The sequence below is a fragment of the Vicia villosa genome, linkage group LG3, assembly GCF_029867415.1.
Source record: "Vicia villosa cultivar HV-30 ecotype Madison, WI linkage group LG3, Vvil1.0, whole genome shotgun sequence".
In the NCBI taxonomy this organism is placed as follows: Eukaryota; Viridiplantae; Streptophyta; class Magnoliopsida; order Fabales; family Fabaceae; genus Vicia; species Vicia villosa.
The window spans coordinates 97,352,529-97,365,203 of NC_081182.1; the positions used below are offsets into that span (position 1 = coordinate 97,352,529).

General features: G+C 35.3%; 1 long non-coding RNA gene across 2 annotated transcripts; it reads right to left on the reverse strand.

Moving 5' to 3' along the window:
* Positions 1 to 4,201: 4,201 nt before the first annotated feature.
* On the reverse strand, positions 4,202 to 6,434 carry LOC131656395 (uncharacterized). 2 transcript variants are annotated; one of them, XR_009300076.1, is made up of 5 exons: positions 5,799 to 6,434; positions 5,632 to 5,716; positions 5,148 to 5,539; positions 4,814 to 4,889; positions 4,202 to 4,676 (listed from the first exon to the last, which is right to left on the reverse strand). It is a non-coding gene; the product is annotated as an uncharacterized LOC131656395 (long non-coding RNA). The 2 variants fall into 2 exon arrangements; XR_009300077.1 differs by lacking the exon at positions 4,814 to 4,889.
* Between the last annotated feature and the right edge of the window lie 6,241 nt (positions 6,435 to 12,675).

The following is a 12,675-nucleotide window of genomic DNA, read 5'->3' on the forward strand; positions in this document are numbered from 1 at the left end:
CGCTATTTGGGCTTTTGGTTTTTCGTTTTCTATTGATTTTTGCAGGTTTTGAATTAGGTCTCGTCGGAGAAGACGATTGGACCACCGTCCATGGCGTCGCTGACCTGGTCAATGGCTTCGCTTGCACGCGTGGCTTCACACGCCCATCTGGTTGGCTGGACGAGATTTCCAGATGCCATCTCTATTTTTGGTTGGTCGTACGCTTTGGTGGTGGGCCCAAGTTGACTCAATTTTGAATTTAAAAGTTTAATACATTTAATCCTTAATATTGTTTGTTGTGTGTAATGTTAACAGCGAATAATACCTGGCCTATTGGTAAGAACTCTTGTCTTAATTGCAGACGCAAGGGCATGGGTTCGATCCCTGCCTCTTGCGTCCTTTTTTGAATTATTCTTGTCCAAACCTTGCAGGGGGATCTAGTGCTCACGCTCTCACTAATGACCACAATACGCCCTCAACCCTAACCCATCAGATCTATCACCAATCAGATCTAACGCACCTGAGGTTGCTAGTCCATCATAGTCCTTCAAGAGCACGCCACACAAGATCCAGAGCTAAGTCTTTTTTTAAATTTTTTTTAGTTACATGCATTCTTTTATTTATTTATTTTTCTTTCTTTTATCAAGTTTATTTTATTTTAGCATTTTATTTTTTACATAATAATTTTATAATCACTTATTTTTATTTTAATCGAAGATTCGAGTTTTTTCTTACGACATTAAAAATAATTGTTTGTTTTATAATAAAAGTATTATTTTTCATATGTGTTTTTAAATTGATTAATTAATTTGAATTAATATTTTACATCATGTAAATGTCATATTTAATCGCACGTTCGATTCTCTTAATTTCTAAACAGTTATTTAAAATAATTTTGCTTGTTTTGGTTTAAATTAGGGTTTGTGTAAATAAACAACGGATCAATAATGCATTAACTTTTCTCTTCTTTTTCAGGGTTTGCCAAAAATCAATGAAGGCTTAAGCCATACGGATATTTTGAATTCCTTCCATATTTTGCCTCTTTTGCCCATATGTGTTTATTGTAATAGTTTAGGTTTATAATTCCGCTTTTATTTTTCTGCCCACAGGTGTTTATTGTAATAGTGCAGGACTTTATATTTTCTGCCTTTTAATTTCCGTATGATATTAACTGCGTGGTTAGAAATCCTAGGGAGTGCAAGATAATTAATCGAATGTAGCTAACATTAATTAAAAGATAAATATCTGAATTGAATCACGTGATTGTTGCACCCACACACCTTTAGGGTAATCCCTCTTGCTGCCTTATTGCTTTACTATCTATTGCCTTTTAATTGCGATTCTAGAATAGTCAAGTCCCTCGATTCCGAGAATACCTAAAAACAAAGGTTTCCTTTTTAAAGTTATTGAAATCATCATATGAGATCTAGTCCCTCGAAGTTGCCTCGGTAAAACACGATGATTGTCCCAATTGCTAAGGTATCCTCGCATGTTGCCTTAAATGACTATTATATCCTTCCGTTAGACTACCTAACCTCTTTATGGTAGGGACAATCTTGTGGCGAACAATAACTTCGATGACCCTTCAACATCCAATTGAAAGACTTCCTGCCCTCTCATGGTATGGATAGACCCTTTCAAACGAAAGACTTAAAGAACAAGAAAAACAAACTTAGGGTAGGTAGTTCTTAATTGCTTACTCCATTCAAATCAAGATCAAATTCTTTTCCCACCTCCTTTTCAAAACGATTTCCAAAAGGCTACGCTTATTTACAAGCTAAAGTCCTTATTCTAATATTTTCCTATTCACACACTACACTTCAAACTTTTTGAAAACAAAGTGAGCTAAGCAATTAAGAGCCCATGGATAACCATGGATACAAAGGGTGCTTACACCTTCCCTTTGTATAACCTACCCCCCGAACTCAAAGTCTTTTAAAAGGTCTTTCCTGCTCTTTTAGCCTTTCCAATTGGATAAAATAAAAGTCGGTGGCGACTCTTGCTCACCGCAACATTGCTTGCTTAAATATAAAAAGTCAGTTCACCGTATTACACCCTGCCTTCAACACTTTATTACTCGAGGCTCTGATATGCATCAATACCTATAAAATGAAGGAAAAACTATCAAACGATACATAAAGCGAATCAAAACTCAAGTATATGAATATTTACACAATAATTTGGATTTTATTATAAAAACTAAAAGAATAGAATCGACAAGTGTCACAAATATATGCTCAAAATAATGACATTTTGTCACTTATCATGGGGTGGTTGTGAAACAAAAAAGAAAATTCCTAGGGAGAGGTGGGAAACCGTTTGTCTCCCTATTCATAAGGGTGGGCTAGGATTGAAATTGGTGGAAGACTTCAATGTGGCTTTATTGCTAAAGTGGAGATGGAGGATTTTTCACGAGGGTGAATCATTATGGAAGAAAATTCTAGCGGCCAGACACGGGAAGCAAAATACTCAGGTATTTTCTGAATTCTTTGATTTATCTGGTAGGTTATCCTCGTCTTGGTGGAAAGACATAGTTATGGTGGAGAAGAGTCATAAAGAAAGAGATTTTGCAAACAAATGTAAATTTGTATTGGGAAAGGGGAATATCATCCTATTTTGGCAAATGATTTGGCACAAAAGTGTTATCTTGAGATTCGCATTTTTGGATCTTTATTCTTTGTCGATTTTAAACGAAGAGGCGGTGGAGGGAATGGGATCACAGTGGTTGGAATTGGAACAACTTTGGAGTGCAATTAGAGAAAAATTTGGTTTAGTGGAATAGGTTGCAGATTCTTGAGAATTATTTAAGTCTAGTAGCTCCGGTTCACGGGAAAGAGGATGCAGTGTTATGAATTCCGAAGATTGATGAACGTTTCTCGGTTAGATCTTGTTACGAGGAGATTACACAATCCCATATGAATTCAGTTTTTGTTCCCGAAAGGGAGAAGGCGACAAAGCTGGTTTGGAAGGCGAAAACTCCATTTAGGAATAAAGCTTTTGTTTGGAGGAGTTTGATAAATAGGCTTCCCACGAAAAACCTCCTTTTTATTAGAGGTATTTTTTCTTCTTCTTTCAATCTCTGTTGAGTTTTTTGTAAAGATTGTGATGAATCTTTAGATCATATTTTCCTGTCTTGTGATTTTGCAAAGGAGATTTGGAGGTTGGTTTCAGTTTGGAGTGGAGTGGAATTGGGGAAGGAATCCATTCTTTTGTGGAGTTTTCTTCTAGGTAGTGATAGTTTTAGAAAAAAAGAAGGTGAAGAAGGGGTTTGAAGGTTTAGTTTTGATTGCGGTTTGTTGGGGGATTTGGATTAAGAGGAATGCGGTGTTTACTGAGGATAGGTGGAGTGTGGCGGATACATTTTGGTACAATAAGGTGTTAATATGGAAGTGGTTTTACGGTGAAATTACGTATACCAAAAGTAATTTCTATGAGTTTTGTCAATTTCGGTTGCATTACTTAAGTTAGGCTTATCAGAGGCAAAATTTGCATGAAAATGAAGACGTGACAGACATTTCTTAGTCAATCGTTAGTGATAGTTATGTAAGGATTAACATATAAACACTTCATGTATGTAGGATTAGGGGTCCGCAATTTCACACAAATTTTATATACTCAAAGTATCTCACTGTTAGAGAGAAAAGAGTGATCTAAAAATGTATGTTGCCGATGTCTGTTCTGAGTATGCGATCTTTTGGAAATCAGTTGTATTTTCTGCTTGAAGAGTTCTTTTGCCCAAATTTCCCAAATGGGAAAATTTTTGGTCCTTTTAGATTGGCGGCATTATGCAAAATGACATGGAATATGTTCAAACTATTTTTGGTGCATAAAGGACACATGTGAAATACGAAATTCTAACATGTATGTGTTTATAGTGATTTATGGTAAAACAATCGCTAGCCTTCCAAATTGAATGTCTTGGTAACTTGCAGGATCGACTAGATTGATCCTAGGACATGTGTCTAAGTTTTGGTTATTACACTTGTAATCGAACTCATGTTCTAATAATACTTTGTTTAACAAAGGTGTTGAAAGTTCCTTAAATGTTATAACTATAAAGAATCTAAATTAAAGTGGTTTCGATTGTAAACTCTAAATGACTGGAATAAAGGTTTTGATTGTAAAAACTAAAGGAAAGTGCAAAACATGTAAATGATCCTAAACCTAGAGATTTCAACTGGAAAAGTAAAGGATTTCGAAAAGGTATATAAAGAACTTTGTGTTGATAAGTAAATAACTTTTAAAAGATAATAATGGTGTTTCTTATAGGTACATTCTCTGCAAACTCATTTCTCTACGCTGGTACTTTGAGTATATTGAATGATTTTGTACAAATCGAACACCCTGAATCCTAACATTAAGACTCCTATTTATACTAATTCGACCCTAACGGTCTTTCTCTAAAGAAATGCCATGTTTCCTTCTGCATGTGCTTCGATTCTCTAAGACTTCCACGCGTCCCTCTAGGTAAAATGGATTACTTTGAATTTCAAAATCTTCCCGCTCGAAAATTTCTAAAACGCAACCAACGTGGTTGTCGAAGCGTATCTTTAAAATATCCCGAAATATTCTAAGTCCTTTGCTTCTTCAACTTCGAAGACATTTTAACTTGGACTCCATTTCATCAAATGTTAACTTATACACTGAGATGTTGCCAATCAGTGTTATGATCAAGAATTAATCGGGACAACGTCAACCTGTGTCATGATAAAGAACAAATTATGTTATTTATATCCAAACTCAATTTGAATCTAAATTTGAAACTTTTTTGCCACAATTACAACAGTCAGACAAATAATAGGTGTGTTGCTTAAAAAACTCAATCTTTCCTTACAATGCACAACAGATCAACCCTCCTTTCCCCGACACATCACCGAATTAGTTGGTCCTAACTGCAGTAGTAGCTGCAACTACAATATGTGATCCAAATTGATGACAATCAAGTTTGAGAGATTTGCAATCAAACACGATGAAAAAGATTAAGATGAGTTACAAAAGGCAGAAATGAAAATCACATAAATATTACAATAGGAAAAGCAATTCACTTAAAAATATCCAAACAATAACAGAGTAGTGAAAAAACTTAGAGAAAGAACAAATTTTGCATCGGAAACATGAACGGTCCAATATGGAGTAGCTGTCGAAGATGGAATCACTTAAGCTCTTACCTTCTCGTTATCGAACACGGAATTGCTGCAGCCCAATCTAAATGCTACCATGAGATTTAAAACCTATATTAAAAAACAGATTGAGGTTTAAAAAACACAAACTTGAAATTTAGATACCGAACGAATATCACCTGCCTCCATGAATAATTTGTAGTTGATTAAATCGGACTGGCCACTGCAAAATCAGAAAATTTTGGTGAAGTTTAAACCAAAATTTAATGTTGTTATACCAACGTTTTCAAACCAATATTGGGGGAACCTTCTGCATAGTCATGAAACCACATGTAATCAGCACAAAACTGGTTACCTGAACTTTCTCCATGTCATATTTTAATAATGCTTACTTGAACTTTCTCCCTAGCAAATTTCTCAGCCAAATCTTCTAGAAGCGCCTAACATATCAAAACAAACAAACATATGGTTAAGTGAAAGATGAAATAATTGTACATGATTAAGCAGTTTGTATACAAACTTTTAAGTACACCTTCACCAGAGACACATGTATTGCTCGATAATCATTGGAATAAGAAAATAACAACAATGTCCTTTCACCTTGTAACAATAATAGGCTACATAAGAGTAAGAGAATGTGAGAATAACACCAAAAATAAATATCCTGTTTCATAGTAACAAAGGCCAGAAATATCAAACCTAAAAAATTATGTCGACATGAGAAGGCACGCAACCACCACCACCACTTATTGCATCCTATACAGAAGAACCAGAAAGCGTTGGATCCGCAAACCATGAATCATGAAAGTGTTGGATCTGGAAACCCTAAGCCATGAAAGTGTTGGATCTAAAAAACCTAAGCCACAAAAGTGTTGGATCTAGAAAAAAAGGATGAAGAGGAAGAACATAATATATCAGAAGCAACTTGGAGTGAAGGTATAAAATATTATCCTCAAATTGCATAAATAGTGAACGACCACCACATGTTCAATACGAATCCGACATCGTGCCAGATTAGCCTTTCGTAATCCTCTCCCCTGTTCGCACCACTGTAGCCTTTCGTTTCGAGGAAGAAGAGAAAGAGGGAGAAGAGAGTGAATGAGGAAGAAGTGAAAGAGAGAGAAAAAAAACAGAGACGTGAGAGAGAGAAAGAAATAACAAAAATGAGAGAAAGAGGGAGAGATAGATAGGAAAAGGAATGAGAGAGGGAAATTCAAATTCAAAGTAAAGTGAATTTTTGGATATTTGAGTAAGAATGATGGAGAAGATGACACGTGTATGAACAGTGCAAAAGGGCAATGGAGTATTTTCGAGAACATCTAATGTTCTTATATGGTAGATAACATAAAATGTTATTTTATATACTTCAAATGTTTACACTTAACCCTTCAAGCTACGTCTAGTATCATAAAAAGGTTATAAAATAAGAGGAGAGTTATATTTACTTAAAGAGTAAGTGTTGAACACTTACTCTAAATCTTAACCATTAATTTTCATTAATCTAACGGTTTTAATTGATCATTTAATCTAATTATTTTTAGAAATATTTTTCTATATAAAACTTTAATTAAAACCATTGGATTAATGATAATTAATGGTTATGATTTGTAGTAAGTGTTGAACACTTATTCTTGGAGTAAATATAACCCTCCTCATAAAATAATGATAAAAATATTTATTTAAAAAATAAATTTTTATAGTTAATAATTTTTTTATTTGACCGGTTATTAAGTATCTTGAAGGATCAAACACAATAAAATAACATTATTAAGAGTTATTCAAGAATCAAACACAATAAAATAACATTATTAAGGATCAAACACAATAAAATAATTTTTTTATCTTGACCGGTTATTCAAGAATTATTTTTTACATCTCCATTGCTACTTAAATAATTTTAAAATGATAAAAAAGCATAGTTGATTTTATTCATGCAATTGAAAAGAAAAACATGGTAAAAACTATCAAGTTTATTTATGTTGTAATTCAGTTTCTTGTTCTATTTATTTTTTTAGTAAGTTATAACGATGGGTTACAGCGGCATTATTGGTTTACACCTGTTTGTATTCTACATGGTGATTGTCCAAAAGACGTATGCAAACCTCCTTTTAACCCTTTTTGTATTGATAGGCATTGTCAGTGTCGACTGTTTAAGGTTTACACTTGAGAAAAGAAACTCTTGACTAGAAAATCTCATGAACTATCATTTAGTTTGTGTGCTGGCACTTAATAAATATATTGTATTTATGAATTTGTATTATAAAGATGATGGTAATAAATTCAAATATGATTGAAGATGATAATTCATTATTTAGTGCATCTTTTTTAATTTATCATATATGTCCATAGTTTTTTTTCTTGTGATATAGAGAAATTTGTGTTTATTAAATTTTTCTCTTTCAATATCAACTTTTACAACTAAAATTAATTCTAAATCTACAATTTAGTTAAGTGATTTAGTTTTTAGTTAGTTTGAATGATCATTTTTGGATTTTTAGAACTCAAGTTCTAATGATTGAAATACCTCCTTCCTTCAACGAAAATGATTGTGCAACCACTCCATTTCTATAGACATATTGTTGAGGTTTTCTTAACAAAAAGCATGGCCACCCTATCTTTCATAATCCAATCATATCTATAAATGCTTCTTCAAGAGAGGCATCTGATTTTGCTCCTGTTGATAACACTCAAGTGGATGCATCTAGATTCATTTTTGGAATTATTCAAGTACAATTATTTTGTAACTTGTTTCAACAATCCAACTTAGGATCCTTTTGTTATATTTTTTTAAATGATCTTTTTAGTGTTATAAATTTTTGTTTTAAAAAATTATAAAGAATTTTTTAATAAAGAATTTTGGTTACATGTAAATCATCCTAAACCTAGAGATTTCAACTGGAAAAGTAAACGATTTCGAAAAGTTATATAAAGAACTTTGTATTGATAAGTAAATAACTTTGAAAAGATAATAATGGTGTTTCTTATACGTATATTCTCTGCAACCTCATTTTTCTACGCCGGTACTTTGAGTATATTGAGTGATTTTGTACAAAGTGAACACCCTGAATCCTAAAATTAAGGCTCCTATTTATATTAATTCGACCCTAACGGTCTTTCTCTAAAGAAATTCCATGTTTCCTTCTGCATGCACTTCGATTCTCTAAGACTTCCACGCGTCCCTCTGGCTAAAATGGATTACTTGTAATTGCAAAACCTTCCCGCTTGAAAATTTCTTAAGCGCAACCAATGTGGTTGTCGAAGTGTATCTTCCAAATATCCCAAAATATTCTAAGTGTTTTACTTCTTCTACTTGGAAGACATTTTAAATTGGACTCCACTTCGACATGCTAAAATCCTCCTTATATAATGAAGCTAGAAATGGCCTTACAAAGCTACTCTTCATGCTTCTACTTTGAAGCATAATACTTAGAACAACACGTTTTTACATGTCAAAATCTTCATCTAACAAATTGCTCCCAAGAAATGTCTATTTCGAATTGATGTAGAAATGGGCATTTCTTGTTACTTTAGATTTCGACCAATAAACCTTTCAGTATTCCTCAACTTATGACGTCATAATAATCATGACTACTTTTCCAAAACGTCTCTTCAAGACGTGCGCAGTCAGAAAAATGATTACTCCTAATAAGTAGGAGTGATGTCTAGAAACTGTTCAACCGCTTGTGCGACACATCACCATCAGACGCGTGTCCCACTACCTCTATTTCAAAACTTCAGAATTGCAAAGACCAATTTTATCCTCCTATAAATAGTGGTCTTTCCTTTCCTTAACACTTTTCTTCTGCTCTCTCAAACAAACAACATTCTTTTTTTTATCACTTTCTTCTTCAAACCCCATTATGAAACTCTCATTTCTTTTGTAATCTTCAACACTAATGGCTTCCCAACCAATCCTGAAGATTTGCAGACCATTGCAAGTGGGAAATCAAGAGTACGTTCCAGAACCCCCTTACCTTGAAGAAAAGAGCAAGATTTATGCCTTCAAGTTAATTATCCCTCTTGACATCGCTGGTGACACACATGAATTCATTGGTCCAATCCCCGACCCTAATGTAAATGTGAACTCTGAGTTTTTTCCTAGCTATTATAGGTCTAGGCTCATTGTTAGTAAGAACAAAGTTGATGACAAGGGGAAGTCCATATTTGTTGAAACTGTAGAGATCCGCAAAAATCAAGCTACGTCTTCTGCGGAAGATTTAGTTGTTCAAGAAAACATTCAATTAGAATACATGACAAATACCCTTAAGGTATTTCGATCCATTCCTTTAACGAAAGATCCTGAACCATATTACGCCTATTTAGAGCAAATTGAGGAGAAGAAGTCTCAATTTCGGAAAGATTTAGGAATTTATGACTGGATCCAATTGTCAAACACTAGTCTCGAGTATAACCAACCAATGTTGGTAGTATCCTTGTATTTCTGGTATGCGGCCCACAATAATTTCCATCTTCCTTGTGGAACGGTAACACTAACACTCTTCGACATAACTGCCTTTATTGGACTTTGTCCATATGGAGAGGACTTTGATCCTAATTATATGAACGAAGGTACCATCAGGTTTGGTGAAAGCAAAGCTACTTACACTGTTGTCACCACCAAGCATCACAACAAAAATAGTGACTAAGTCTCAGATAGAGAGCATATCTTTTCTAGCTCTCTGGTTGTCAAGGTGTGTTTTCTGCTCAAGATCTCTGCAGGTCGCGAAGATATACCTTGTCATGGCTAAGTAAATAAACTCTGGTTGAAACCTTGCTTTAAGCCAAATGATTCTCAGGTTTCTCTACGAGTCCTTAGGTGAATTTGTAGATCTCTTTAAAGCATACGAAGCAGGGACCTCTTTGCTGTTCGCTGGCTCCTTTTGGTTACTTCAGTTGTGGTTAAATGCCACATTCAAAGTTGCTTTTCCCTAGAAAGGTGTGGTTAACGAAGAGGATGAGGCGATCAGGAACATGGATGTCGAAGGAACGAGATTGGCATACTTGACTCCCTAAGACAAAGGAGGACAATTGCCTGAAGCTTTCAAATCTTATATGATGATGTTCGCCAAGTGCTACAATTTTAATCCTTCGATGGCTCCTTTTGCTGAAAGAACTATAAGACCAGAATGGTTCACGAGAGAATTTCCTGCCCCTTTACCAGAGCAACAAACTGAATCAATAGCCATCTGGGATGCATTCTTAACACCCAAGATGCTATCCCACAGGTTGAGGTCTACGAAGAGCCATTAGGGCCTATTGAGTTATCAACCCAATTTAGTCTCTAGACAATTTGGTCTTGTTCAGATAAAACTAAAATCTTTGTTTGAGAAGAAAAAGCTACTTGTGCCTTCATTCCATGTTCTCAACTGAGGAAAGTTTTGAGTCAATAATTGCTCGATATATTGGCGTTACTACCCTCACACCCATCTCCTTCAAGACTTGTTTCTACTGCACTCATGAATTTTCTGAGTGGTGGGCAAGTTACTACAGCAAAGAAGTCTTTGATGTGCCCACTCTTTCCAAGCAATTAACTGCAACTTTTGCTTCTATGCAGGAGCGTTTCAGAAAAGGTACTTTGATGCACATCAAAGAAATTCAAGCATTCCAAAAATATTTTGAAACTGCCTACAGGCCTAATGATCTTAGTCGAACCATTCGAGAAACAACTTTTACCTTAAACGAAAAATTTACTCAAGAGTTGGAGAGTTTGAAATTGCCTTCATACATTCATCCCGAACAACGTTATGAAACAACTTTCAAATTGTATCCTCCAAAGTTCCCTCGGCTACCAAGCGCTGAATTTGGTGTGGCTTTAAGTTCTCCATTTCCAGATTGGTTCATCCATGGAAATTATGCAAAAATCCTTCGTGAAGAATCTAAAAAACGTGTCGAACGGGTGGTTCCGACTAAGCATACCTTGGATAGTTTCAAAGGACATCTTCATATTGGCCTCGAACAAGTTCGTGTTCTAACTCCGATACCTGAAGGTGTGGAACATGAGAATCTTTCGATTTATTATTTTAATAATTTCCTTTTAAACTTGTTGTATTGACTTCCCCCCCTTTTTTTAGCTACTAAGCAAAGGAAGTCTACCAAAGACAAAGCTACTGCTGCGCGAAAGACTGCTGCTTCATCCAAAGAGTAGAAGTCCAGCGAAGAAAGAAACACCAGTAAACCTAAACCTGTGGTATTTATTCGAATCCTATTTTTATAAATATGTCTAACAGGTCTGAATGCTAATAGTTTTTTCTTTCAAGTAACCAGAAAACCTTCTGTGACTCTAATCAAAAGAAAAGTCGTACAAGAAAGCATACAACTCGACTCTGATCTTTATGATCTATCTCCTCCTCAATCAAAACTGGTTAACTGGAAGAAGTCAAAACCTTCGACTTTTGGCGTGCATGCAAAGGCCTCCTACATTGAAGCCTGAGGCATCTGCCACCCAGCAAATCTTGGATGTGAAACCTCTCAAAGCTATTGGGACTGCAGCAGTTGTTGAAAGTGGAAACTCAAGTCCTAACAACATAAATCCTAAGGTAGGCATAATGCTTTCTCCTTTCATATGCGCTTTGATCTACTTTGTTTTGATTACTCATATTGTTCTATTTTGTGGGATGATACCATTGGTACTGCCACTTCAAGTCTGAAACAAAGCAAGCCTGCAAGTACAAATTTTCATTCGATTCCTCAATTATCTACTAAAGGATTCTTCAAAGGATCGAATAGTGAATTGAGTGACTATTTCTTTGCAGTTCCTCCCCAAGGACCAACACTTCAACCGATTCCTTAACAAAAACCACCAATAGACTCAGACACTGAGAGCGATAAAGTTTTAAAAAATAACTTGAAACCTAAGAATATTGAACCAGTGCCAACGGATGATTTGTCACCAGAAATCCCTCCTCAAGGTCGTGATGAGGCAATGGAGGAAGACCAGTATTTTTCAAATATAGATGAAGGTGACGAACAATCCGACAATGATGAAGAAGAGCATGAAGTGAAATAAAACGAACCTAAAACTGAGGCTCCAAGCAAATCTAAAGGAGAAAGATTAGTCGAAACAAACCTTTAGAACAGTTACACGTCCAACGACTACTTCGACTACTGCTCCTCGAAGCTTCTCTCAGGATGAACTTACTGAGTTGAAAGCTAAAAACCCTGCAGGGTTCCTGAAAGCGATGATGAGCGCAAGGGCAAGTTCGTCTGAGAATGGTGGAACCTCTTCGACTACTTCTGGTGATAAGTCTTTAGGGAAAGCTAGAAACAATCTCCTTCGTCAAATCAACGAGAAGGTATTTGGTATCAACTTGATTCAAACTGTGAATGATAATGTTAATGCCTATTTTGGATTCAAAGAGTTGTTGAAGAAAGTTGATATCTTAAGTGTAACTAGTGAAGTATCAAAGGTGCGAATAAAACTGGGATTCATGATTGATCAACTCTAAGAAAATCATCTTCGCAAACAGGATACTCTCACCAAGATTAATGCTAAAGTAAATGCTCAGACTACATCATGGAATGCTGCCAATGCTTCCAGCATCAAAGTTGAGGCTTTGGAGAATCAGCGCTCGAAGTA